Source organism: Thunnus maccoyii, chromosome 16, assembly GCF_910596095.1.
Source record: "Thunnus maccoyii chromosome 16, fThuMac1.1, whole genome shotgun sequence".
NCBI classification, from domain to species: domain Eukaryota; kingdom Metazoa; phylum Chordata; class Actinopteri; order Scombriformes; family Scombridae; genus Thunnus; species Thunnus maccoyii.
In genome coordinates this window covers 27,822,710-27,846,222 of record NC_056548.1, presented here as the reverse complement: position 1 = coordinate 27,846,222, position 23,513 = coordinate 27,822,710, and the positions used below count along the sequence as shown (strand labels likewise).

General features: G+C 38.8%; 2 long non-coding RNA genes across 7 annotated transcripts; both read left to right on the top strand.

The window, feature by feature from the left end:
* The first annotated feature begins 9,381 nt into the window (after positions 1-9,381).
* LOC121913983 lies at positions 9,382-15,381 on the top strand. Of its 5 annotated transcripts, none has more exons than XR_006100427.1 (5): positions 9,382-10,101; positions 10,441-10,542; positions 10,659-10,709; positions 10,978-11,854; positions 15,201-15,381. It is a non-coding gene; the product is annotated as an uncharacterized LOC121913983 (long non-coding RNA). The 5 variants fall into 5 exon arrangements; XR_006100425.1 differs by lacking the exon at positions 15,201-15,381 and adding an exon at positions 12,317-12,353; XR_006100428.1 differs by lacking the exon at positions 15,201-15,381 and having other exon boundaries at positions 10,978-11,029; positions 11,209-12,327.
* A 2,411-nt stretch (positions 15,382-17,792) lies between these two features.
* On the top strand, positions 17,793-23,312 carry LOC121880969. 2 transcript variants are annotated; one of them, XR_006091660.1, is made up of 3 exons: positions 17,793-19,373; positions 20,038-20,146; positions 23,203-23,312. It is a non-coding gene; the product is annotated as an uncharacterized LOC121880969 (long non-coding RNA). The 2 variants fall into 2 exon arrangements; XR_006091661.1 differs by lacking the exon at positions 17,793-19,373 and adding an exon at positions 19,402-19,811.
* Positions 23,313-23,513: the final 201 nt, after the last annotated feature.

The window sequence follows — 23,513 nt, the reverse complement described above, 5'->3', positions numbered from 1 at the left end:
AGTTTATCTCTGTCACTTTGGTAATCTGACACTATTTCAGGTTGTGCCTGATCAATCTATCTTTGGACACCTTGTTTGTGAAGCATAATTCTGATAATAATAATTGATCAGTGGGTGTTCTGGTAGCTTTGAGTTCTTCCAAGTTTCCTGTCTGTTTCTATTTTTGAAGGTGAGAATGCCCCCAAAATATTGATCTCTATATAAATACAAAAACAGTGAATGTTACAAGCTCCCCCCTTCTTGTGTTCTTCTCCTTCTCGTCTCTCTTCTCTTTTCTTTCTCTCAGGTGCTCCTGATCAGGTGATTAGTGGGTGGCCCTGCCTCCATATTTAAAGGAAACTGGAGGAGAAAGAGCTCTCTCTCTCTCTCTCTCTCTCTCTCTCTCTCTCTCTCTCTCTCTCTCAGACAAAGCTCCTTATTTTGTGTTTATCTCTTTTGAGGACGGCAGTCTGGTTGTTCAGTTTTCGCAGCTTTGTTTGTTAGTTTAATTTACACACTGTTTTGATAGTTTAGGGAGGGAAGCTTTGGGTCGCCCATTTTGTGGAAGTTTTTCTTTAAAGTCTCTGTTATCTGTGTCGTCAGTACTCTGTGATTCAGTCACATAGCGTTCCTTACACAAACCTTTGGAGAAAATTATAATTATAATGTTATCAATTTACCTGTTATCCAGTAGCGAGATCTAGGTTCATCCACATAGCAAGGTGTGATGTCACCTGTCAGTTTGCACTGGAGCGGGTTTGAAACAGACAGTAACTGCCTATGGTCAACGCCATCTTTTCCGTTTTGAGCCAGGCTCTTCCAAATAAGGAGTGTGGGGTTTTGCCTTTCACGCTCTGGACATACGCCCCACTACCTCAGACCCAAGCTAATGCTAGCTTACTAGGAACACTGAGTGCTGCACACTAATGTTAGCGACTTTAGCTAAATTGTGCTAACAGGGCAGGTATCGTTATCAATTAACATTAAACTTAGTGAAATATTGTGACAATAGTCCGACTCAGTGTGAGTCCTGGATACAAGGAGACCAGCAGCTGAGCCAACTGTTAATCACAGCTGTCAATCAACACCCACATGGCAGACATCAAAGCTACTATAAGTCTTCAAATCTTATTAATAGAGCAATAATTTCCAATATGATCACCAGCAGATGTATTAGAGGGTCTGAATTTAGCGATTGAGACCATAATGACTGGAATATAGTGGAGTACAAGTGTGTCAAAATTGCACATTAGTACTTAAGTAGATGTACTTAGTTATATTCCAACACTGGATCTACGTACTGTACTTGTGCACATATAGGTTTCCTGTGCAGTGATGGATCATTACCAAGACTTCAGTTGAACTCACTTTCAGTTTGACCTCCAAATAAAGTGGTTTAATCTGAAAAAAACTGTTGGTTTGTTTACAATATGTCAGATTTTGTTGTAGCAATGCCACCACAATCCCAGATTTCATCAGTTACTTTGGTAAGTAATAACCAAAAAGAGGAACCAAGAGGTAACAAACCAGATCTTTCATTACGTGCTAACTCCACCACCTCGTCTGTCACTATAGATACAATCAGAGTGCGTCGTCAGTTTTCTTTCTTTAAATTTTGATTTTCACTGACATTCCTTTTGTGTCTGCCTCCCTTTTCTCCTCCCCCCTAAGCCTTTCTCCACACCTCTCCCTTCATCACCTGCATCCTCCCCGTCTCTCCACCCCGCCTGTTTTGATCCTGATACACATTCGGTTATTTAGAGATTATTTCATGCCTAATGTGGCCTTTTATCAGACATCCTCCCCAGCCTGCTGTCAGCACATCCCGCCATAGATTCTTGGCTGCGGTTCATTGGCAGACACAAACATCTCATCTCCCCTCGCGACAGCACAAGCTTTCCATTTGCATTAATCAAATCCCAAATATGAAACAGATTGCTGTTTCACTTTCAACCTGTCATGTTTCTGGTTGTTCAAGAAAATGATTTCAGTGCAGTCAGTTTGCCGGCTACATGAGGTTGATGTCTGATTACACAAGAGGTGTTAATTTGCTGGTAAATGATGCAAACATGACCAGATGCCAAACATATATATTTGCATAAATGTGCTATTTTGCAGCAGAGAGGGAATGATACGAAATGGATGAACTTGTAGATTCAGTTACAGTCAGAGATCAATCAGACGAACATGCAAGGAGGCTCGCTATCACAAAAAAATGCTGGTGCGTCCTACTGTAGGAAATTGGGAGTCTAATTAGTGAGTGCTACTGCTTCTGCATCACATGGACCAGCAAGTTTTACAGGAATAACACTGTGAAAATTGGACTGAGATGAGTAAAATGCCTTCAGCAGATTCAGCATCTGCCTTTTCCCTAAAGGCCAGCCAGGCTTTCATTCTGAAGCCAATTCTGTGAGACGCACTAGTTAACCACACTGTAATCAACTCAGGCTCTAAAACTTTCCACCAGAGCAGCATGCATCATTTTCCCTTGCTCTCTTGTCTCTCTTTATGGAAATTCCATCCATATCCATTGACTCTGGGACCGCAGAAAGTACAACAAACATCCCAACGGGGGAGCAGTGAGAATCTTGCATGTTCTTAGTTTAAACACAGCCGTGGATGCCTGGTTTAAACATTGGCGGAGGAGCCTTGTGTTTCATCTTTAGGATGTACAGTTGGAGCAGGGATGTGAACATGATCCATGTGCCAACCCAAATAACCGCAGCACATGGCCTGTACAGAGAGACCGAGCGCAGAGGCAACAGAAAAAGACAGCTGTTGGTTTCACTGGAGCGCCTTTTGCTTCAATGGCACTTTCTCTTTAATCCAAGAATGGAGGTGTGGGTATATTATAAATGGCGTGTTGTGCTTGAAGCCAGGGCTGAGAGCTGGGCTCCAGGCCAGTTCAAATACAGATGTCGGCCCCACAGAGTGATCCATTTAGCTGCGGACGGGGGCCCAGTAGGTTGTGAGCCTTTTCCCATGGCTAACAAGACAAATCCTGGCCAAGAAAGGTGTTATGAAAAACACAAGTGCCTTTATTTGATGAGCAGACAGAAAAAAATAGAATAACAGTCATGACGGCTTCAGAAAGTTTTCTAATTGCAGTGTAGTGTGATTTATTATGACTGAATGGATACATGAATGTGAACATGCTAAATATTTAAAAAGTGTTCTGAAACAATTCTTCTCATCCCTACAGCCTTTCCACAGTCAGGCACAGATAATGGCGTAAGTGATTCATGATGCTTAAGAGTGCCTGATCAAGATTTATAAGTCAAGTGTGCATAAATTCTCCACTATAATCCATCAGCCAGACAAAAGAGAGGGCTGCAATAAAAGCCAAACTTCCTCAAGAGGAAGGGGAGATTTATCTGCCGCTCTAAGGGTTTACTCAAACAAGGACACATAATGTTGCAGCTACAGCACACAGACAGCTTAGATTATTAGGAGCCATAGGTTTAAGCCAAAAGAAACTTAACAGGCTGCTCCTCTGGCTGACAGTAAGAGCCATAAACACATGCAGCAAAATCAATAGCCTTAAGGGTAATATTGCTTTTTTGGACATGTAAATGTCACAAGTAAGAAAATATAAAGCCTGCATTTGGCGTATCCCATGCATCTGTTTTACACCAGCATACATCACATTTTACAGAGATAATAACGCTGGTCCAGAATTGTATCATCCTCAATCTATTCCCACGAGCTTTTTCCTGCAGTAAAGATAATGTTTCAAAAGCTCTTACCGGCACAATAGCTACTCTTCTTTGGGTCTGCGGGAAAAAAATTACAACAGTTTCACATAAATATACTGTATAAATCAGTCCAAGAGTGTCATGCCCATTCAACTTTAAGACTGGTTCTTCTGTTCTGCATTAAGTATTTTCATAAAGCTTTTTGTTTTAATCCTGGCAAAAAACCCCAAAAAACTCCTTTCTGTATTTTTCTTCTCCCTATCTAACACTACCTGGTAAACAGGAACCGCTCTCTGGACAGAGTACTTGTTCCTTCCAGCTGGAGGACTACTGTGTGCCCAAACGTACTAGTTATATACAGTCAGCGTAAAGCCTACAACTGGGGTGAGGTATGAATGAGCAATTTTTAATGCAGCCATGAAACAGTCAGACTTTATTTGTTAGAATCTGGCCGTTACCGTACTCAGACTTTCAGAAATAGCATTCCCTGTAGTTAAAGGAATAGTTTGACATTTTGGGAATTACAGTACACTTACTCGCTGTCCTTGTGAGAATTAGATGAGAAGGTCAATACCACTATCATGTCTGTACACTAACAGCCCTGTCTTCTAGAAATTAAGTTTATATACAATTGAATTGCTGCAAATGCATTTTCAAGGGAATGTAATGCCACCTGAATTGCATTTTCTGTCAACATAATGAGAAAATGTTGTCAATGAATGTATCTGTAAATGTAAAGTGCCTCAAGTTAATAATGTAGCCAGAAGCTCTTTTTTGTACACTGCTCCTGTGTTGTGGAACAGCCCTCTGTTACAAATCTAGTTGTTCAAAATGAAAGGGGTTTATAGGTTAGGACTTATTTATGGAACCGGGTCAGAGATTTATAATTCAATTTTCAATGCCATTTTTACTTTTTGTCCTTGATCTACTGAGGTGTTTTGATGTGGGCATTTTTTAAAATGCCTGTAATCCATGAATAAATCATAAATATATACATATATATATATATACCATACATGCTACAATATTGTTTTGTAAGATCTATGTACATGTATACATGCACATACTGTGTGTGTATATATACACACACACACACACACACACACACATATATATATATATATGTGTGTGTGTGTGTGCAGCATATATTTCATTTAGCAGGTGCTTTTATCCAAAGCGACATAAATCTGAGAATAAATACAACACAAACAAGGATCTAGTCAGGAGAGAACAACACAAGTAAGCACCATAAAGCTAAATTCAGGTCCAATAGGACAATGGTGCCAACAGGCAGTGCATAGATGATAATAATGTTTGTTTTTTATTTTTTTTAATGAGTCTGTCAGGTTCTGAGGTGTTCACGAAAGAGCTGGGTCTTTGGCTTTGTCTTAAAGATTGAGAGGGACTCTGCAGATCAAATGGAGTTTGCTAACTCGTTCCACCACTGGAGAACTACAGAAAAGAAAAGTCTAGCTAGCGACTTAGGGCCCTGTTGTGGTGGTGGTACCAGGCGCCTTTCATTGACAGAGAGTAGTGAGCAGGAGGAAGTGTAGACCTGAATAAGAGTTCAGGTAGGTGGGAACCATTTTAGCTGCTGTTTTCAAAGTTTTGAATTTGATGCAGGCAGCAACTGGGAGCCAGTGGAGGATATGAACAGCAGAGTGATGAGCTGTTTTGGTCTGGTTGAAGACCACATGCACTGCTGTGTTCTGGATCACCTGCAGAGGTTTGAATGTACATGCAGGGGGACCTGCATGCATGTAACACAGAAAATATTTACAATACAGAAAAAGACTGTGAACTGTGTTTACCTGTGGACATACAGGTAAAAATCCCAAATTGAGAAATTGAGTGAAACATTTTTTTCTTCATAAAATCTAGAACATGAATAGTCCCAATGCCCTAATATAGGCATGTCTGAGTAGCTTCACCTGTTCTGCAAATAAAAATATATGCCATGCCTATGTAATAACTGTGTCATACTGTAATTAACTCACCTGTCTAAGTGTTTTGACACCCAAAGTCACTTTCTTATTTCTATCTGTGATGGATATGTTTTGAGTTTTGACACTGTATTTCCCATCATTCTTGGGGGGATTCAGACAAAGTGACTGAGTTAACTGAGTTAACTGTAGGCCACATCTGAGTATGTTTATATTGCTTTAAATTCTTTACTTTTTGGTGAACCTGCATGAAGGTCAGCTGCTAAGAGATTCTGTTTATATGATAACCACTGATGTACAGACAACAAACAAATAAAGTAAGTTGTGCTGTTTCCAGCTGTAGAATGTCTGTATGTTCTAGTTTGACTGGGTTTTGACAGTGAGAAGAAGGATGTTTGATGCAAAATGTGTATTTCGATGCTACAAGCCTCAGTATACCTCAAATATAGTGCTTGTTGCATATGAAACCACCTTTCACATGGTAGAATCAGGGCTGTGGCTGCATCTGACAATTCTGTTACATTTGAAAACAGACAATTTGACAGTTATACACACTTCATGCAGCAATTGTTAAGGTGTTTGGAGGTACTTCAGACACCAACTCTAAACCCACTGTAGCCGCCATGTGCAGTTACTGTTTAAAGTGAGAATTTTAAAAAATGTTGACAATGGACATAAAAAATGTCTCTAAATGTAATCAGGAAATTTGCGGAATTATCCAGTATCAACATTCTTGTCTACCAATATGTTGTTCAGAACAGGTATAATCACTTTATCCTTTAGATGTAAAAGAAAGACAGGTCATACAACCAAGCCTGTTTGAAGCATGCTTATGCATTACATGGTGTGTTAAGATGAAATACACTACTGGCCTTATGCATTTTTTCTTTTAACTACACCAGAAGTGGGGATATGTTTTGTTATATACATTGAAATCTGCTGCTTGTGGTCACCTTACATTACAGCAACACAAAGTAGGCTATTCAAGCTAGTTGTTAGCTCAGCTTGTTCATGCTGAATGTACCTTTGCACTGAAATCATGTTTTCAATCTGATATCTGGGATGGATGTATATGGTAGATTGCTGCAATGCAAGGCTGGCCTGACCACCAAGAGCAATTTAGGGTTCAGTGTCTTGCCCAAAGACACTTTGACATGGAGGAGTGTGGGACCGAACCACTACCCTGTGATTATTGGACAACCCACTCTATCACTTAAGCCACAGGTTGTGCCTTATTGTGCTTCTTGGCAATGTTGCTGAGGCCAAGAAAACATTTCCTGCCAATTGAACACATGGCCTTCAAATAAAGTTACTAAAATACCCAAGACTTGCATTCAGTCTCCATTATGGGGTGTGTGCGGATAAGTTTTTTGGGCACCAGAACAAGCCAACAGTAGATTTTTCATCACTGAGGAAAACATAATGCCAGGTACACTTTTCAATATGAGCACTTTTCACTGTTTTGCTCCAGGGCACTTGGAGAGAATTAGAGACAAATGCTGGCACTGGAAAGCAGACCTCACGTTGCTTTTCTTATGAGCTGATTTTTTTTTTCCCCTTTTCTCCCTGAAGGTGTCTTAGGATGGAAAATGCATCCATTCCCCTTATTTCAGTAGGATGACAAACACTGAAAAGTCACACACACACACACACACATACACTTTGACTTTAACACTAACAAAGCACAGGCTGTTGTGTGCCTCAGACTAACAGGAGTAGTTTGACCTTGCTGTGTTCAGTTCGAGGTGTGTGTCAGATATAAGACTGCTGACTGACTGTATAGATACAGTGGGTAGAGGTATGAATAATGTGCTCCATAAACACAGCAGCTGAGTGAATAGCTGTGTCCTGAAACCGTTACATCAACTGTATGTTTGTCAAAGGTTGTTGGTAGGACTAATCTGTGGTACCTGTTGGTTATCAGGAAACATTTACATCACAGTTTGCCAAGAGACTCTCTGTAAAATCTCTCTTCTAAAGTCTGGCAAAATAATTGTTATACTGAACCTCTATAATGATGTAAGGCCCTGATATTTGACTCTGTAGCTGCAGGCAGTGGTGGAAAGTAACGAAGTACATTTACTCAAGTACTGTACGTAAGTACAATTTTGAGGTACTTGTACTTTACTTGAGCAATATTTTACTTGAGTAAAATATTGCATTTTCTACTCCACTATGTTTATTTTACAGCTTTATTTACTTCTCAGATGAAGATTTGACACAATGGATAATATAAAAAGAAGTGTGTAGTCAGGGTCACATTTCAGATGTCTGAGTTGTTAACAGCTCCACCAATACAGCTCACTATACACTTAACATTTTCTTAATTGCATTTATTTATTACCAGCTTAACACAATGCTATTGAAGCCCATTTCTGCCAGTAAAAGAAAAAAAAATATGATGAAAATTTACAGTAGTAAACCTGCCCGTGAAAAACTGACAAATGAAGAGGGAGATTTCTTTTCAAGTTGGTGGATGTGGTGGTAAAAGGACAAAGGAGAAAAGACCTAACAAAAAAAATGTAAGTATATTATTTCTATTATTATTCTATGTAAAACTGAAACATTTTCAAATGTAGTCACTTAAGTAGCCGAAATGACTTGCTTTTTCCCCACTGTCTTACAGTTCTATATTGTAACCTTAGCTAAAGGATAAAAAATAAATAAATAAATAACTGTTAACCTGTATATGACTCAGCCAAGATACATAAAGGTTATTAGCTAACTATTAGTTATCTACCACTGGTCATTGATATCCACAAAATATTATTCAAATATTAAACAAAATGTTTTTTACCCATTTTTGTTACTTCATGTTATTTGATTGTTTCATCCTCTTGTGTAACGATAGTGTAAAACAGGTTAAATATATTTTTGGGTGTTAAACTCTGCCTCTTTAACGCAAGTTAGCTAATCAGGAGTCTTTGTTAATGTTAACAGCAAATGAGTGACTGGAGCAAAGTGAGTTAGGCAGCACCCTTGTTTAACGCAGAGTTTTTTAACAGGATTTTTAAGTGCATTTTTTGTTTTTTATTTTCAAGTTTGTAGTCTGGATCATGTCATTGGAGGTATCTTTTGGAACCTTTCTTGACTGTTTGCTGGGGGGTCATTAGTTGCTGTGTTGGTAACATCAACTGGTGAGTAAGTAAACATCAACTAAATTAGCTGAAGTAAATGTTGGTGAAACAGATAAGATAAAGAAACGGGTGGTGTAACCAACATTATTTGACTCTACTTCAATATTAAAACATTAACAATCAGTAGCATCTCAGTGCAGATAATGTTATCTGCCATTAAGAGACTAACATTATGTCTAAACAGATGATGCCACGCTTGCAACATTCACACTGTCAAGATGGTCACGCTATTTATGTGCAAACAATGTAATTTATCTGTGCAAATATACTCTTCAGCACTGGATCCTTTGTTGTACACAGTATAGGTGATCACAGAGTCAGGAGGAGAGAGGCTGATACTCAGCAGAGTTAAGAGTTAAGATGCTTTCAGACAATCATCCAGCAATGTCTGTGTTATTTATTTTGGCAAAAGCCAATCCTACCAGGCTGTTCACCACAGGCTGCTGCACTGTCCACCTAGCGTAATCTCACCAGGCAGCTAAACATGGCGGATTGTAGTTTAAAATAGAGGAAAGGGTTAGCAATGTGACATGATTAATATAGCAGGTTTTGCTAACTAATATCATAAATGTTTTTTATTTAATTAAAAACTATAAACACATTTTAGTATAATGTAGTCAGTACAACATCACCTTTAAGCTCTCTCACTTCATTGTCACCCATCAGTTAGTCATAAGTCCTGTTATGGTAGTTTTTACCCATAGGATGACCATAGGCTATAATAACACTAAAAAGGGGTTTGTACATCATAAAGTAATTCAAAAGCAAGATAACTCCAATTGTCATATGACAGTGTGACTTGTCTCTTGTCAAAATAATATTTAAATGACTAGTGGTCTTTATTTTATGTTGAAGTCCATAACTACAAATTCTGCATAATTTATATTCATAATTTATATTCCAACTTGATTTCATACCTTCCACTTAGCCATTGGTTTTAGTTTGTTTCAGTATGGTCTGAGAATCAGTTCACATGGCCTTGAAACTTATTAGAGGTAGATATTCCATCCCAGTGAGCGTTTAATTGCCCACATATTTTTTCGCAGTTACATAATTTGTTAGCATTATAGTGTAGGGAATTACATTACATACGTAAGTGTTTATGTAGTTGAAAGCAGCAACTGTCATCCTCTACTCTGTGGATGCACCATCAAAGTGGCCTGGAGCCGACAGCAGTGTACTGTCCGGAATATGGGAGGTACTCCGGAGTTGTCAAAAAAGCACTAAGCTTGTCTATTAGATGCAAGAGGCGTCACTTGGGATTATTTTCATTGAGCAAGGGTGCTGTTGACTCTGAGTATTTTTGTTTGCTTTCTGGAGATCCCGAAAAGGAGTTTTTTTGTTGAGGTAAGGACTCATTTACTGATAATTGAAATGTGGATTCTGTATTGAGCACTGACTGTATAATACACTGTGATGGACTTCAAATTCTTGGGTGTTTGTGTTTCTTGTTGTCTGCTGGTGCCTTTGAAAATATCTGGTTGTTAGTGACTGTTACGGGGCCATGTACTGCAAGTCGTATGTCCTTTGTAGGGTTGACTGGCATTTAACTAAAAAATATTACCGTTGTCAGTCAAACCACTACAATTTGATTGATCAAATATAATATATATTAACCGACAATGTAGTAGATGAGGGATGTGAGGTGTATCCGGGGGATAATGTACTGTGGTTTTGTTGTTATAGCCAACCTGAATAGGCTGAAAAAGGGCAGCTCAGTGGTAAGCATTGTTGCCTCAAGGTAAGAGCGTCCTGGGTATGCATCTGCTGGCCAGCTAAGGTTTTTCTGTAAGTTTCCTCCCATTGCTATGCTTTCCTCCCACAGTCCAAAGACATGTATGTTAGGTTTATTAGTGAGTCAAGGAATGTTTTTTATAATATATGTATTTATTTTATATGTATAGACTGGCGACCCATCCAGGTGTACCATGCCTCTCACCCAGCGTAAGCACCAGGTGGAAAATTTAAATGCTTACATTTTATGCAAATGAGGGTTGCAGCATTAGGTATCCCAAAATATATTCTGTTGTAATGGATGGAGCTTCAGTGATTTGAATGTGATTGATTATCATCTAATTATGTACCTTCCCTGTAGGTGAATTCAGATGTGTATATGTATTGTACATGACACCTTTATTAACATTAAAGTGCATACAGCACCAAGATATGACAGTTGGAGAAACACTTGTTTGAGAAATAATGTATTTTTTCTTGTGCCTGCAGGTTCATTCTGAGAATCAACCCTGATGGCTCCAAATTCCAATCAACATCACAGGTCAGCTGGAAATCTGGGGAGAGGGTCCAAATAAAAAGCAACAGCCTGAATCCCCTCATGACAGCTCTCATTAGAGAGCTTGTCGACTTTGATTGGCAAAATTACTGAAATGTAACATAACAACAACAACACTAACATATTTTTTTATTTATTTTTGTAATGCCTGTTTTGCTTTTCAGCATGTATAAGTTTACATTTTAGCCATGATAGCAGCTAAATGGCTAAAAGCAGTTGGTCCACCACTTTGGTCCAGAGTGAAATATCTTGACACCTATTGGATGGGTTGCCATGAAAGTTTGGTACAGATAACCATGGTCCCCAGGGGATGAATTCTAAGGACTTTGGTGATGCCCTGGTTTTTCAGCTAGTGCCACCTGCAGGTCAAGATTTTTAGTTATAGAGTAAAATATCTCATACCATTAGACGGAATGGCACAAGACTTTGAACAGACAATAACGGTCCAAAGAGGAGGAATCCTACTGACTTTGGTGAGTTAAATGTCTCAACAACTATTGGATGGATTACCAGGACATTTAGTATTGTGCAGGCATTCAAGATTCAAGATCTTTTTTATTATCGTTTTACAACACAAGGTTGCACAACGAAATGAAGTCTGTAGTCTATGCCACTCACAAAACAGAAACCACACAAATGGACCAACAAAAAGTCACAAAAACAAAACTATTTTTTATGTTGTAGTGCAGAGGATGAATTGAGGAGTCTCACAGCCTGAGGAAAGAAGCTGCTCTGTAGTCTGGTGTTATGACAGCAGATACTTCTGTATCTCTTGCCAGATGGCAGCAGGGTTAACAGGCTGAGGCTGGGGTAGGTATATAAACCAAATTACATACCCATCAATTTCAGCTATACTTTGTGTTTGACGCTAATTGGCAAATGATAGCAAGCTAACTCACAAAACTGAAACAGTGAACATGGTAAACATTATTTGTGCTAAATATCTACAGACAGGTGACTAATTAAAGGAAAAACTGGTACAGGTCTGAATGTTTGACCCCTACAGTGAGGGGATCTGGTGGCTCTGTTATTCTTTGGGGGGCATTTTGCTGGCATGGTTTGGGTCCACTTGTCTCCTTAGAGGGAGGGGTCACGGCAAATCAATACTAAGTTGTTCTGAGTCATCACCTTTATCCTATGATGAAACATTTCCATCCTGATGGGAGTGGTCTCCTCCAGGATGATAATGCCCCCATTCATAGGGCGCGAGGGGTCACTGAATGGTTTGATGAGTATGAAAATGATGTGAATCATATGCTATGGCCTTCACAGTCACCAGATCTCAACCCAACTGAACACCTATGGGAGATTTTGGACCAATGTGCTAGACAGCACTCTCCACCACCATCATCAAAACACCAAATGAGGGAATATATTTTTGAAGAATGAAGTTCCTCAGCCTTGGCATTGATTCTACAAGTCTGTGGAACTCTTCACGAGGGATGAACACCATTCTTTGCCAATAACCCGAGTCTAAATGAATTATTTCAGACAACATACTGTTATGGTTATCAAATGAATCACATGTGGTAATGTCTAGGGTAATTTGGGATATGAGAGAAAAATGGAGGAACCTAATTGTCTGTGTTCTATTTGATAAATGTACGACTTGTGTTTGTTGAAACTTGAAAGCATTTGCTATTCATCTAACCTCCATAACAGACACACAGAACAACCAGCCCCACTGCTCTACTTAACAAAACACCACTTTACATCAGTTTCACTCTATAACATGTAGACATTATAGAGCTGCACAGAGGGATGCCAAAATAAATTCCATTTTGCTGTTGCAAATATACTAAGACTGCTTAATTATATATTTTTTAATATTTGTAATAACGGGTATCTCATTATCTGTCTGTTTGTTTTAATAGTTTGAAAACATTACATAAGCAAATAAAACTTTCATTATCAACAGCAATATTTCAGTAATTTTCTTACTCAAGCTAACTTCAGAAACAGTCATTTCAGCACTTCAGTCTCAGAATACCTTCACAAGATTTTTTGTTTATAACAAAACAAGTACATGTCACATAATAGTCCAATCTTGCTACTATCTTTGTATTCTTTTTTAATTTCACATTGTAAGCACTATTTTACGTAATCTATTCAGGTGCTGTTATTGTTATTTACCAAAAGGCAACTTGGCATTGTCAACCATGCCAAGCTGTTGGCTGAAGTATTCACAGTAAGTACTCATCATTAATAGAGGAGATTAAAAACAGCCCTAGGTTTCTTTTCAGCACTCTGGCCAGGCTGACAGAGTCATAACTCTATTGATCCATGTATTCCTATAGCTCTCAGTAGTAATGACTTCATGACCTTCTTTAATGATAAAATTCTAACAATTAGAGACAAAATTCATCATTTTGTTTATCAGGGACTTATCCCCAAACACAGTAACCTTAGACACAGCTGTAAAACCTGATATATATTTAGACTGTTTTTCTCCAATTGACCTTCCTGAACTAACTTCAATGATTTCTTAATCTAAACCGTCAACCTGTCTCTCACACCCCATCCCAACTAGGCTGCGTAAGGAAGTCTTACCCTTAGTTGGTACTTCTTTACTAGATATAATCAATCTGTCTTTACTAACAGGCTATGTACCACAGTCCTTTAAAGTCGCTGTAATTAAACCTTTTCTTAAAAAGCCCACTCCTGATTCAGGCATTTTGGCCAAATATAGACCTATATCTAACCTTCCCTTCTCTCTAAGATCCCTGAGAAAGCAGTTGCCTATCATTTGTGTGACTTTCTGCATAACAATAGTTTATTTTAGGTTTTTCAGTTAGGATTTAGAGCACATCATAGCACAGAGACAGCACTAGTGAAAGTAACAAATGACCTCCTAATTGCATTGGACAAAGGAATTCTATCTGTACTTGTCTTGTTAGATCTTAGTGCTGCATTTGTCACCATGGACCATCACATCCTATTACAGAGACTGGAACATTTAATTGGCATTAAAGGAACTGCATTAAGCTGGTTTAAGTCCTATTTCTCAGATCGGTTTTAGTTTGTATATGTTAACGATGAATCCTCCTACGTACGCAAAAGACACAGAGTTCCACAAGGTACTGTGCTTGGACCAATACTATTAACCTTATATATGCTCCCTTTAGGTAATATTATTAGGAAACACTCCATATATTGTCATTGTTATGTAGATGATACCCAATTATATTTCAATGAATCAATGAAGGCAGATGAAACCAATCAGTTAACTAAACTCCAAGCATGCCTTAAGGACATAAAGACCTGGATGACCTGAAATTTCTGCTGCTACACTCAGACTAAACTGAAGTTATTGTGCTTGGCCCTAAACACCTTAGAAACACATTATCTAATGATACAGCTACTCTAAGGAATCTGGGAGTTATCTTTGATCAGGATATGTCCTTAAACTCCCACATAAAACAAATTTCAAGGACTGCCTTTTTTTACCTATGTAACATTACAAAAATTAGGCACATTCTCAAAAAGATGTAGATAAACTAGTCTATGTATTTGTTACTTCTGGGCTGGATTATTGCAATTCCTTTTTATCAGGGTGTCCTAACAAGCCTCTAAAAACTCCCCAGCTGGTCCAGAATGCAGCTGCACATGTACTAAAAAACTAGAAAAAGATCGTATTTCTCCCATATTAGCTTTTTGGCACTGGCTCCCTGTAAAATCCAGAATAGAATTAAATATCCTTCTTCTCACCTACAAAGCCCTTAATGGTCAAGCACCATCATATCCTAAAGAGCTCATAGTACCCTATTACCCCACCAGAACACTGCACTCCCAGAATGCAGGCTTACTTGTGGTTCCTAGAGTCTCCAACAGTAGAGTTGGAGGCTGAGCCCTCAGCTATCAGGCTCCTTTTCTGTGGAACCATCTTCGAGTTTCGGTCTGGGAGGCAGACACACTCTCTATGTTTAAGAGTAGACTTAAAACTTTTCTTTTTGATAAAGCTCATAGTTAGGGCTGGCCCAGGCTTGCCTTGGACCAGCCCCTATTTATGCTGCTGTAGGTCTATACTGCTGGGGGACTACCCATAATGCACTGAGCTCCTTTCTCCTCCTTCCCCTCTCCATCTGTATCCATTCATTTACCATTTATGCATGTCACTAACTTTTTTTGTGAGTGTTTGTGCTTTCTCGTCTTGCAGATTTCTGTGGATCATGGTTCGGACCGTCTCGTTAGGATCACAGACTTCCGTAATTTGTGGTTGCAGACCGCCTGCTGCTGTGGTCCTGCTTGATGCTCACACCTGCTATTATTTTTAATATATCAATATTTATCATATTTCTATTATTATTATTGTTGTTGTTGTTATTATTGTTGTTGCTGTGCTTCTCTATGTCTCTCTCCCCCCTCTTGCCCTCTCAAACCAACTGGTCAAGGCAGATGACTGCCCACCTAGAGCCCGGTTCTGATTGAGGTTTCTTCCCATTAAAAGGGGAGTTTTCCCTTGCCACTGTTACTTGCTCATGGGAGAATGTTGGGTCTCTGTAAACTAACCTGCTCTTTGTGAAAAGTGCCTTGAGAAAAATTCTGTTGTGATTTGGTGCTATATAAATAAAATTGACTTAAAATTGGCTTGAAATTGACATTCCATAACCCTATAGATAGGTAACTATTAAAGTTTCCCTGCTGTAACAAGTTAGATTAAATTGCAATTAAAATGAAAACATATGCAGTGGTGTATGCTGATTGTTTAAATAATTGAATCCACCGTGTGATCTCTGCCTCCATATATTTGAGGGACTGCATGCAATATGGAGGGATGTCCATGAGGTGATCATGAGTTGTGGACTTGACAGACTCTGGTTGTTCCTAGTCAATACAACGCTACTAAGTTCTTCCTAGGAGGCAAAGAGTGTACAAAAAATATTGGGCATTGTTGATTACTGCCTTAGTCAAGTTTTCCTTACCCTAGTTTGTTTCATTTGTGAGATTCTGGTCATAATATGGTGGGCTGGCACAATAATCGTAATACCTGTAAAATGTGTGCTGCAGTGCAACTAATGTTGCAATTATAATTTCGCAGCTATCAAAATGTGGTGGAACAACCCAAATGGCATGACATCATTATGTCATGCTATTTATTACACAGGACCATTCTTAAATTATGCTTAGTTATATGATACTGTGCTACTCTGAATACCTCAACCCAAATGATTGTTTTTGCAAACCAGAAAGAACAATTTATGTATTATTCATTCTCTGCACAGAATAGAGGCAATGCCTTTTTATACATGGCCATTTCTGGCTTATAAAAATATTAGTGGGCAATCCTTTCGCTTATAATGTGTCAATTTCCTGAATTGTTTGAAGAAAGCAAAACTGGATCAATGACTTGTCCAAGAAGTTGCCTGAGAAGTAGATATCTTCTCTCAGTTTGTCAAATAAGTCTATCCAAAACTGGACACACTCACTTTGCAAGATCAGCCACCATTGTTCAATCCTCTGGTTTCCAGTGCTTGGACCAAAGCTTAGACTGTCTGTTCCAGCTTGGTTCTCAGAAAAATGCAAAAACCACTGCATTTCCATCTCCATTTTCTGTTCCTAAATCAAGTCTGAGTCATGGCGTGGCACCCACCAACATTGATCACAGCATCCAGCTGTAGCCTGCAAGAATCGGTGGTTCATTGTTTGTTTTGTAAGCTTTAAGCCATATCATCTTTCTGGAAAACCCATCAATGCATCCATTGATTGCAATTCCACATGGTTTAAAGGGAAACTTTTCTGATTTTCAACCAGTATTGTATAATGACAGTGTGAGTAGTATATGCAAATGAACAATGTTTAACCTCCGTCCATGTTGCCTGCACCCATAGCCCCTTGCTCATTTGCTGGCAAATGTCCACCAGGTGACGCAAAATCATAGGGCACAAAATTCAAAAATAATTGCACATTTCTACTATATAGGTCACTTACAGTAGTTTAAAGAAATCATCATATTCACAATGATGAATTTTACCTTTAAGCTTGTTGTAGCCATCAATGTGTCTGTTTGTTGGCCTCAGATCAACACCTTCACCATCCAATAACTGTAGCAATATTCAAATTGTTTCTGTCAGTCATAATCCCATGTAACCAACATTTTTGGTACATACATCTGTAACCATGACACTGACCAGATGTTTCCAGTTGCTGTTCAATGAAGGTTGCCACATCAGCCATCGGCTTTATTCTTTCTACGCCAGAGCGGCTTCTTGCTTAAAATCCTTTCAAGGGTGCATTTGCTTAGTACAATCCCATGTGAGTCAGCAAGCAAATGAAATATTTAATCTGTTGTAAAGCCACATTTAAATTAGTCCTCAATATACTCACAATCCATTTCTGTGTCAAATTGATTACGAAAACTCATGCCGAAGAGCTGCTACTTTGACTGTTGTGTGAAAGTATTTCATAATTACGACATTTTATCTAATATTTTTGACATTTCTTCTCATAATTTTAACTATGAGTATTTTTTTTATTATAAAGCTTAAGTTTTCATATTTTTTTTTGGGGGGGGGGGGGGTCGATTTTTTGTGAATAAAGGGCAGATATATAAACTGTGTATTAAAATAACAAACAAGAAAACATTACAAAGATAAAAGATTTGGTACAGAAAGACCTACCTGATACCAGCTGTTTACAACAGCAAAAAATAAGCTTTCAGTTGGTTTTGTTGGTTTTTAATTGGTTTGGTTTATAATTGGCTACACGTTAAATAAACACTATGTTATATCAATCTGTCATTAAGTAAACAATCAATTTACATGTCTCTAATATTACGTCGATAATGCTAGAGGATAAAGGACAGAGGCATAAATACAAGTTAAATCAATAGTGACCTTATATATACCAACAATGTGTCGATTTTCCAATTCCTGTTGAGAAACCAGGTTGCGTTTGCAGGAAAACACCAGTCATCCTGCCTGTTCACGCCCCTCCTCCCTCCACACCCACCCAGTCAGAGACACCAACTGAGTTCACAATAACTGTGGGTTCGCCGCACTGTACATGATTCAGATTCTGGGGATCCACAGGTTCTTTTGTCTCCTCTGCGGTATAACAAGCACAACAGTGCCTGCTGTCTCCCTGAGGAAAGGACACTGAAACTTTGATCTTAAGGATGTGGAGGATATATGTAGCAGCAGGCCTGTTGTGCTGAGTACAGAGCCACTGCAACGGCACAATGTTCATGAATTTTGATTCAAGTGGAGGTGCTCGCAGGCTATCAGCTGTCAGTGTGATTGAAGGACAGGTGGTGGTGGTGGTGGTGTCAGAATTAGCTTGTAGCTACAGTAAGTGGCTTCCAGGACATCCAAATAACTGGGATGCACAGTAGGTGAACATAAATCCCCACATGCCTTTAGTGTAAATATGTAACCAAGACCATGATCTTTCCCCAACTGTAAACAAGACCTCTGAGTTCCCTAAACATAACGATGAAAACGCAGATCATCGTAGATATCAGGAGCAAATAATGTAGAAAACATGTGAAAAATGTCAATTAACATTTTGTAAATATGTTCAATGTGAACATTTTGTCACTTGGCAAATCAGTTCAATTAGAATGTTTCTCTATGTTGATTAAAAATATATTCAGGGGACATTACATGTCTCACAAAGCACATTTGTTGTTGCAAATTAGAAGTCCCTGAACATAATATTTAGGAGACAGGGTTGATGCCTGGGAAGTAAACAGATGTTAATGTAGAAAGCCTTTGCACAGTCACAGCTCTTTACCATTTGATCAGTTTTCAGAATGTGTTCATAGAATATGTTTTACACACAAATCCATGCACAAACAGAAATGGAAAAAAAGAACAATTTGTGGTTTACCTGCTGGAGCTATTCCTTGGTGAATAACAGTTTATCCATTCGACCTGCACTTCTGCAGTCTCTTAGGTGGATGCAAGGTTAGTTGTTTCCCCCTGCGCCCAGCCTCTATGTTAACCTAGGCTTAATCATGTCCTCAGTTCAGCTCTGTACTTAACACAAACACACGAAACTGATATCCATCTTATCATCTAACTCTCAGCAAGGAAGAAAATTACCTATATCTCAAAATGTCAGCTACTTATTTAATGCACAATAGCAGATTCTCACTATTGCCACTCAGATGACCAACCTTTTCTCATTCCCAGATTGTCCAATGCTGACACTTTGTCACGCCCCTCTGTGTCTCATGCAGACGCACAAGGTGCCCTTAGATGCACCGGGCTTTCAATTAAATCCAATATTAGACACTCAGAGCAACTGCCCTGGCCGTCTGTTGATTCTGATGTTAACCCGACTGCGGCACTCTATGTCACTGTGAACATCAGTCCCATTGGAGAAATGAGTAAGTATTTTCCTCACTGTCAATTCCCATTTTAAGATTTTCTTTTAACGATATCTAACATTTCTCAACTCAAAAACACGAAAGTTGCCTTGATAATTCAACAATACAAAAGATTAATGTTATGGCTATCAGTTTTAATTATTTTTTCTTCAATTCTGAGAAATCAAGTCCTTTTTTTCAGTTTTGGATAGCAGAAGGCCATGCATTACCTTTTGTTTCTATCAAGGATGAATCATGAGCAAACATGCACAAACCTAACAACCTACTGTTATAGCTGTCTTAATTCACACTTAAGAGTTTTTTTTAACCCAGAGAGTCTAAGAGCTGAAGTAGTCAACATACTGACCCATGATGAAAACCTCCAGGCCCTGCAGTTTGTTATACAACATTGTTTAATGAATGTTAAAAGGAGGGAAAATGTGAGTTGGGTTGCAGCAGGTGGGTGCCTGTCAAGGTTTATAATAGCACTTGATTAATAGGAGCTTTTTGAACATTTCATAGCATGAGTTTCAGGCCAGACTGATTAATAACATATGAATTCCAATGATTTGGGGGGCCTCAGAGGGGGAAATAGCACTTCCTATAATCAGGGATATTAAGGTGATTATGTCCAAATCTTGTCCATTTCACATTTGTCTTCAAATGATCTCTTTAATGGCCTCAGATACACACTTTTACCCCTGGAGATGAATTATTACCTAGCAGTGATTGTGCAATAACTGCAGGGAGGCCTTTTAAGGAAACAACAAATTCAGACATATCCAACTAAACAGGTAAGGATAATTCTTGTTTATTACAATTTGGGTCTCATTTTTGTTAGTCCCTCAGTTATAATAACATTGTACAGACCAAGTTAATTTCTGAAGTCTGGAAATTGGGTGACATCTGTAAAATTAATTTTGTCTGGTCAAGATACACAAACAGACTAATTATTAATAAAGGGATTATTGTGGACATTTCAGGTGCGCTCACTCTCTGTCTTACCTCAAAATAAAATCTCAGAACTCAGTTTCCTGTTCACCTAACCTGCGTGTCTTTGGACAGTAAGAGGAGACCCACACAGACAAGAGGATCTTACACATAGAAAGTCAGTTGGCCAGTTGATTTGAGCCCCCAGATGTTCTTGCTGTATTGGCCTCCTCAATTTTTTTTTTTCACAAAATGACAACAAAACCAAAAACCAACTAATAAAAATGGGATTTAAAACCCAATGAAATAAAAAGCAAAAAGACAATGTAATTAGGGTTAAGGGCATGCTCTAGAAACACACCTCACTACCTCGGACCTAAGCTAACGCTAGCTTACTTGGAACACTGAGCCATGTACACTTGGGTTAACGTTAGCAACTTTAGCTAAATTGTGCTAACACAGCAGATATCATTATCAAGTAACATTAAACTTTGCAACAATAGTCCGATTTGGAGCCAGGGAGAGCAGCAGGTGTGCGAACTGTCAATCAACATCCACATGGCAGACATCAAAGCTATTATAACTCTTCAAATCTTATTAACAGAACAATCATTTCCAAAATGTCCACCAGCACACTTATTAGATAGCCTGAATTTAGAGATTGAGACCATAATGACTCATTGAAAAAAAATGGTTGACTCAGTATTTCAAGAGAGAAGTTGAGAGTTTTTGAATGGGACTCAGTTGGAGAATCTAGTGGCCGTCAGTGGTATTGCACTTTAAGGGACCTCCGCATGGCTTCAGCCCCAAGCTGTGTTAGTTCCCGCTTGGTTGTAGCACTACTAGTCACACTGCAGCAGAAAGTCAAATTAAAAGCGCTACACTGGAATTGCTAAATGCTGTTTCTTGCCTTGTCATACTTTGCTATAGTATTTACACCGTGTTCTCAGATCTCTGCAGTTGGTACAATAAACATAAGAACCCAGACCTCAAAAGAACAAGAAAAGTCACCCAAAGATATTTACGTATTCCTGTGAATCTGCCACATTGGTAGATTACTTTCCTTTTTCGCATGACAGACCTTCAGTCCTCAGTTGAATCATGATAGCAAACTTTCCATATGTCTTTCAAGCCTGCCGCAGGGTCGATTTCAAAATAATGGCTTTGTTTTCATGGCAACAACATCTTTAGTTGAATGATTGATAAAAATGGTTGACTGTGAAAACCAGTGTGCTGCATGGTGACTGAGACGTATGGTGTTCCATATTTTTCAGAGATTGTGTATACATCTTTAGGTTGCTGTGGATTGAGGTAAAGGCATCAGAGACATTTATTGTGTCATGTTTTAAGCCAAATCCTCAGGCTCTGGTGCTGTTTATGCGTGGAAGATGAAAGGCAATCTGCAGGCAGCACACTCTAGATCTGAATCATTTCATGGCAATATCCAAGGTGAGGCTGATGAAGGCCTTGTTCTGCTAAGTAGTTTTATGTCTCTGTTGTGGAGCATCTAAAAGGAGCAATATTAGACCTGTGTAGACTGGGAACAATATATGCAGCAGAGAAATAAAAATCCATAGCGACTGCGAGTGCAGAAACCTACATGGTAGAGATCAACAGATGACAGTGTGCTCAGTGGCAATGACTCCGCCGGAGAATACAGACCTATCACTACATGGAAGCACATTTTTTCTGCATGGGTTACTGCGAAGGACGGCCTGTGTGTTTGCAAGAAAAACATTTATACAGTTGCCATGGAGACGCCAAAGTTCAGCAACTCGATGCTGTTGTCAATGACATACTCTGACAGTGTGTAGATTATATTGTAGCCCAGCCATGCTGGCACACAAATATGATTCATGGCGGTGCCACAATGCTGCACAAATCATAATAAAAAAAAGAGTGAAAGAGTGATATCCACTGTGTTTTATTGTTATAGGGTGACGTTAAAAATGATTTATTGTCAGAGAAGAGTAATTCTAGTACATAAAGATAGTGTAAAGCACTACAGAGCACATATTACTAGCTCTTGGAGATATCTTGTCAATGAAAATGAAGGGGGAAGCGCAGATCTAACACTAGAACTGCCATGGGGTAAACATTTTTTTTGTAAAATGTTTTAGTAAAATATTCATGTCCCCAGGCTTTGACTGTTCCTAAAGTAATGTTATGTAGCACCCGCTGTTGTTAAAAATATTGAAGATGAACCCAGATTAGAAACAGGGGCAATTATACCTATAACCGCCACCAGGTAAAGGCCAGTGCAGATCAATGATTCGCAACAAGACTGGACGCAACTTGCAAAAGAATCCCTGACGTCTGAGTGTAAATGTTCTAAAACTGGCCATCACATCAAAGCAACGATCATCTACGCACAGCAATGATGAATACCCCACTACTTCTGCGTTGATACATTATATTAAGTGGATTAGCTGGTTTTCTGTTTGTGTTTACCTGGCAAGAAAAAAGAAAGAAATGGATAACAGTGACAGTGAGTTGTGAGCAGTGTTTGCAGTAACACTTAACTCAATAAACAGCGAACTAGGAAACTAAGGATCTGGAGCCGTCTTTGGCTACTGCAGCAGCAGAGACAGGGTGCCTACACCAATCTATGTAAAGAGTTGGAAGCCAGCGGTATACCGGCTTTTATCAATTTCACTCACCTATAGGAGTTGCTGAGGGCACTAACACAAAGACAAAACACCAACTTCAGGGACTACATTTCATCTGGAGAGACTAATGTTAACGCTCCACTTCTTGGCAACAGGTGGGAAACATTCTGTCATGCAGGCCTGTAGTCAGTCATGACAGACCTAAAAGTTGAGTAAAGCCAGCTCCAGATATAATCACACAAAGGGATTATCTGTTGGCTCAAAAGGGATGGTCAGTTTTAAGTCACTCACAAAGATGTATCCTTTTCCAGGTGATAGTTTCAAGAGTCTTGCCTACCTGTTCTGCATCTGGCTCTCCACTGTTGCTGATATCATCCCAGAGACCTGCAGTGTAATCCACAGTGTTCTAAACAATGACTGCTTAAAGGCAAGTTCTGTACATTTTAAATTACACAAAGAGTTTTGCTGGTTAAAGTATAATATATGTATTTCACCAGCAGCTATGATGGTGAAAGAAAAATGGGCAAATACATATGAAAACATTATGGCTAACAAGAATATTCATATGTTTTATTGGATGAAAAAGTCAAAGTACAAATTATAAGTAAAAGTCTAAATAACA